Source organism: Gobius niger (genome assembly GCF_951799975.1).
Source record: "Gobius niger genome assembly, chromosome: 14".
Taxonomy (NCBI): domain Eukaryota; kingdom Metazoa; phylum Chordata; class Actinopteri; order Gobiiformes; family Gobiidae; genus Gobius; species Gobius niger.
In genome coordinates, this window is record NC_136865.1 from 7,492,312 (window position 1) to 7,497,078 (window position 4,767).

Sequence of the window (4,767 nt, forward strand, 5' to 3'; positions counted from 1 at the left end):
TGAGATTTGACCATTTCTGGAAAATGATTGAAACCTTTCCTCTTTCAAAGTTAGAAGTGGTCTGACAGCGCTGATCGTGTTTTCTTTGGTTTGATGTGGCTTTGACAGACTGAGATTTGGCGCTGGGAGAGAGCACTAGGGGAGCGTTGAGCCTCTGTTTGGACTAAGGACGGACGGTCTAAGCACTCGCCCACTGCGTGCAAAGTCCCTGCAATTACACTGTCACCTTCTCAGTGTGAGGTCGGGTGACTAATAACAAATGACAACATCCTGAGTGGGAAAGTCTTCAAAACCCAAACAAACAGGTTTCAGTTGTGAACTTGTGATGACAATTATGAAGAAAAGTTGCAGCTAATAATGGCTGATAATGTAATGTAATGTTGCAAGTTTTCCAAGTCCTTCCTCTCGACCAGTGGATCTCAACAACCTCCGGGTACTTCATGGTTCTACACGATTCACGACACATGGCTCACGATAGGGCTGCTCGATTACAGAAAAAAATAACAATCACGATAATTTGAGTCATAATTGAAATCACGATTATTCAAACGATAATTTGTTGCCTTAATAAAAATATGTATATTTTTGATTGATGTCACACCTGCCCCCTGCTGGCCAGCCCTTACACCTGTCCAATGAAACAGAGCCGCGCAGCCTATCATACAGCGAAAATGTTTTTATGTATTTGGAATTGCATAGCCCAACCTCACGATATGCCAATACTGCGATAATCGATATATTGCACAACATAACGATATATCATGATTATGAAGAAACATGCAATTTTTGTTACTTGTAGCTGCCTGTAGCTGTGTTCCTTTCACTGGTTCCATATGATTAACATTGGTTTTCTTGTCCATTGTTCCCCTTTCTCTTGCATAAATACGTGAATAACTGATCTCCGACTTACTGAAAAAGGGCCGATTGACCGTCGGGTGTCGATGGCACCACTTCATTTACATTTACAGTTAATCCTCAAGAATCTAGTCCTGTTGCAAAAATGAATACATTAACAAGTTAGTAAATAAAACAATACATATTTTAAAAAGTAATTGACAGTCATATTTTTTGTCATATATGTCATACTGTATTTGTGCGACAGTGTTTGATCCAAATGCTTAACACCATAGAGCTGCCCTCTACTGTTCTCACTTCTGGACCATTACCATCCCCCAACTGACTCTGAAAGCACCTCGTTAACATTCATGACGACAATGACACCATCAAAAATATCAATATCGGAATAAAAAGTATCAGTATCGTATCATACTGCAAAATATCGCGATACATGGTAAGATCGATATATTGTCACACCCCTAATTTCAGTTGGTGGGTCAGGACCCAAAAGTGAGTCACACAGTCACAGAAACCAAACCAAAAATGTTAATGTTTTGAATTGTTTGGATAGTTTACAGTACGATTAGTATTGACCTTGAGTTGTGTTTTGTTCTTTGTTCTTTTGGAGATGCTATACTGTACTAACACATGCAGCTATACAAGCCATTATCATCAACTGCTAAAAAAGATTTCAACTATATTCTTGAGCTGTGTTCCTTGTTCAATCAAGGAAATGTCTGATTATTCTGATTAAGCTGCCCATTCTCCTGTGATTACTGTTCTTCGGGTACAGTACATTTTTGGCAAACTTTTCTTTCATCAGGATATTGCTATTTAATGAATAGATTTGGTCACTTGCTCCAAACGAATATTAATCATTTTTTAAACTTCTGCACATGGGTTTGCATTGGCCTTTACAGGACAAAGGGTTAGTCGTAATCAGTGGTGGTCAAAGTACTGGATTTTCTTTAAATGTGTAAAAGTACTATATTACATCAATATAAGTATGTTCAAATGTTTACTAAGTGAAAGCAAGAAAATACTAAAGTAATCACCACCTCTGCCTAGAAGAGTTTGGAATTGGATCAATTTAGTGACCCGACATTGGTTAGAGATAAACAGAGGACTAGATTCCTGTTTGAAATACCAATACTCTCATTAGAGAGAGGTTAAGGTTGGTCAATCAATTACAAGGTTACTTGGCTCTGTGGTTAATTGTGTAAACATACTAATTATCAGAGGTTAAAGTGGACTTTGGGATTAGATACTGTACGTATATGGTACCCCCCCTGGAACCGCCACCTTAACGTGGTGGAGGGGTTTGAGCACCCGAATGATCCTGGGAGCTCTGTTGTCGGGGGCTTCGTGCCCCTGGTAGGGTCTCCCAGGGCAAACAGGTCCTAGGTGACAGGTCAGACAAAGAGCGGTTCAGAAGATCCTTATGAGAGACCAACAGGCCCAGTTTGAATCATGAGGCAGTTCTTCCGTGGACCCACCACCTGCAGGAGGAGCCATAGGGGCTGGTGCAATGTGATTTGGGCAGCTCCAACAGCTGCCCCCACGACCCGGAAACGGACAAGTGGAAGAAGATGAGTGGAAGATGAGTGGAAGATGAGTGGAAGATGAGTGGAAGATGAGTGGAGGATGGATGGAAGATGAGTGGAGGATGGATGGATGGATGGATGGATGGATGGATGGATGGATGGATGGATGGATGGATGGATGGATGGACGGACGGACGTATATGGTAGGCTATACGTCTTGTCCAGGATATAGATTGCTACGTAACAGAGGGTGTTTCATATTGCTTTTAATTTCTTAAAAGACATTTCAAACCAGTTTACCGATTAACACATTTGTAGGGATGCTCTTTTTTGAGATACTCCCAGAATGTTGTGTGTAGAAGGTGAAGGAAAACAGGTGCAAATATAAGGCCGGTTGTTGCAGAAATAAAAATTGTCCAAAGGCTTGAGAAGAGTGGACTCCGTTTATGGATTAGTTTACTGTATGTCTGTAGAGTTCCTGGGCAAACGCAGATTATAGTGCTACATTTTACACTTAGTAGGAGGGCACTTTCAGATCTTGCAGCTCCTAGACCGAGACGCCTGTCCTAGACTTAGCACATTTAAGTGGGAAGTACGCGGGGTGGAGAAACACTCATGGCCGTTGGCGATGTTATGTACAACAACCTTTTTTCTCCAACCAGACTCTGAGGCCGGGAAGGGGCAAGGGAGACGGGTTGTTGGGTAGTGGGGGGTGACGCAGGGAAAAAAGGAGTCATTACCCAAGGTGGCGGACGGATCTGGATCTTGCGGACCATTTAAACCCTGCTTTTTCTACTGATATATACTCTATCACCCGCAACAGCTAACTTCCCAAAATGCTTTCAAGCAACATTGCAATTGTTTGAGACTTTTTTTTCTCCTGCCCAATAGCAAAGTGTTAGTGGCATGTACACAGGCAGAAATAATGTCTTTCCTGTCCCCATTGAGATCTCTCTTGTACATGTGTGCAGTGATAGGCATAAGGGAAGCCTACAGAGACCTGGGCAAGTAATGTCCACACATAAATGCTATGTGGACATCAGAGGTTCCGCTAGACTTTTTTTTTGTCGGCCACTTTGGCCGGCTGGGTCGTAAAATGTCGGCCATTCGCAAGAATTACCGGCCATTAAAAATATATATACATAATGAACGTGGCTTATTATCAACAACAATCTACATTTAGACAGAGCTACACGAGTGCTTTAGTGGATCCCAAAACACGGCTATTTCTAATAAAAGACTGACGTGAGAAAAATGTAGCAACAGCGAAAATCCAAACATGAAGTTGTGCGCGTGGAGACGGTGGAGCAGCAGGTGTCGCGCGGATATACACCACTCATATGCACTTCAACTCAGACAGAAAGCAGCCGATATCTACGACCCTCACGCTGACCTTATCCAGGTCTGACCAGCTGCTCAGCGAGGGCGGGGCTGTAGATGCCCTTCTGCGCTTTTACGTGGCTTCAGGTGTAAAATAGGGATTAAGTCCCTCACCACGGAAATATTGTGGAGAGACAAATCGACAGCACTAAAGTCACAAAAGTCTGTCTCGAGTGATTCAAAACGGACCCAGCTCTGCTGCGCTTTAGAGCGGCTCCAACACCGGTAACTGAGCCGAGGCGTCTGCGCAGACTGACCGAGGGAAGCGCCTCTAAACTCGGCCACTCTCCCAGGAAGAGCCGCTGCGGGACAGCGCGTCAGTCTGACTGAACACACGCGCGTTTCAAGAATATCCTACTCAAACGTATTAGCTGCTGAGTTCTTAACACACTTATATAAAAGTAAATGTACCTGTAGTTCGCAGTTTTCTTGGAAAATGTGACGAAGCACGAAGAAAAAGCGTTACATATCCACACAGCGATGATGACGCTTCGACTGCGCTTTGTAAAACGGGCTAAAGGCGTAAATCCAAACTTTTTTGATAGAAATATTGAACCTTTTTTAATATTTAGGCCTGTCTCGAAAACACTTTGTTATGTTAGTCACTGACTTAGGTGACATGTTCAATATATGTTTCTATTTTTTATATTTTTTCTCACTTTTTTACTGTCGGCCAATTTGGCCGATGGAAATTATTTTTACCGGCCATTTGCTTTTCAAACCGGCCAAAAGCCGGCTACAGCCGGCTAACGGAAACCCTGGTGGACATCCCATCACTCTCCCTACTTTACTGACTTTCATCTCTCTACATTTTGCTCTCAGCATCCTTCAGTCCTCATCATCCCACCGGTGTGCTTCACCTGATGAATATTTCTAATCTGCCACTGGGTGTTGTGTTGCGGTCCGAGCTCATCCCATTTGAGACCTTTTTGCTGAGAGGCAGAAGTGCTAAACCCACTAGGCAATGTGCTGGTTAAATGTAGCTTTTATGTTGAGAACATTTAAT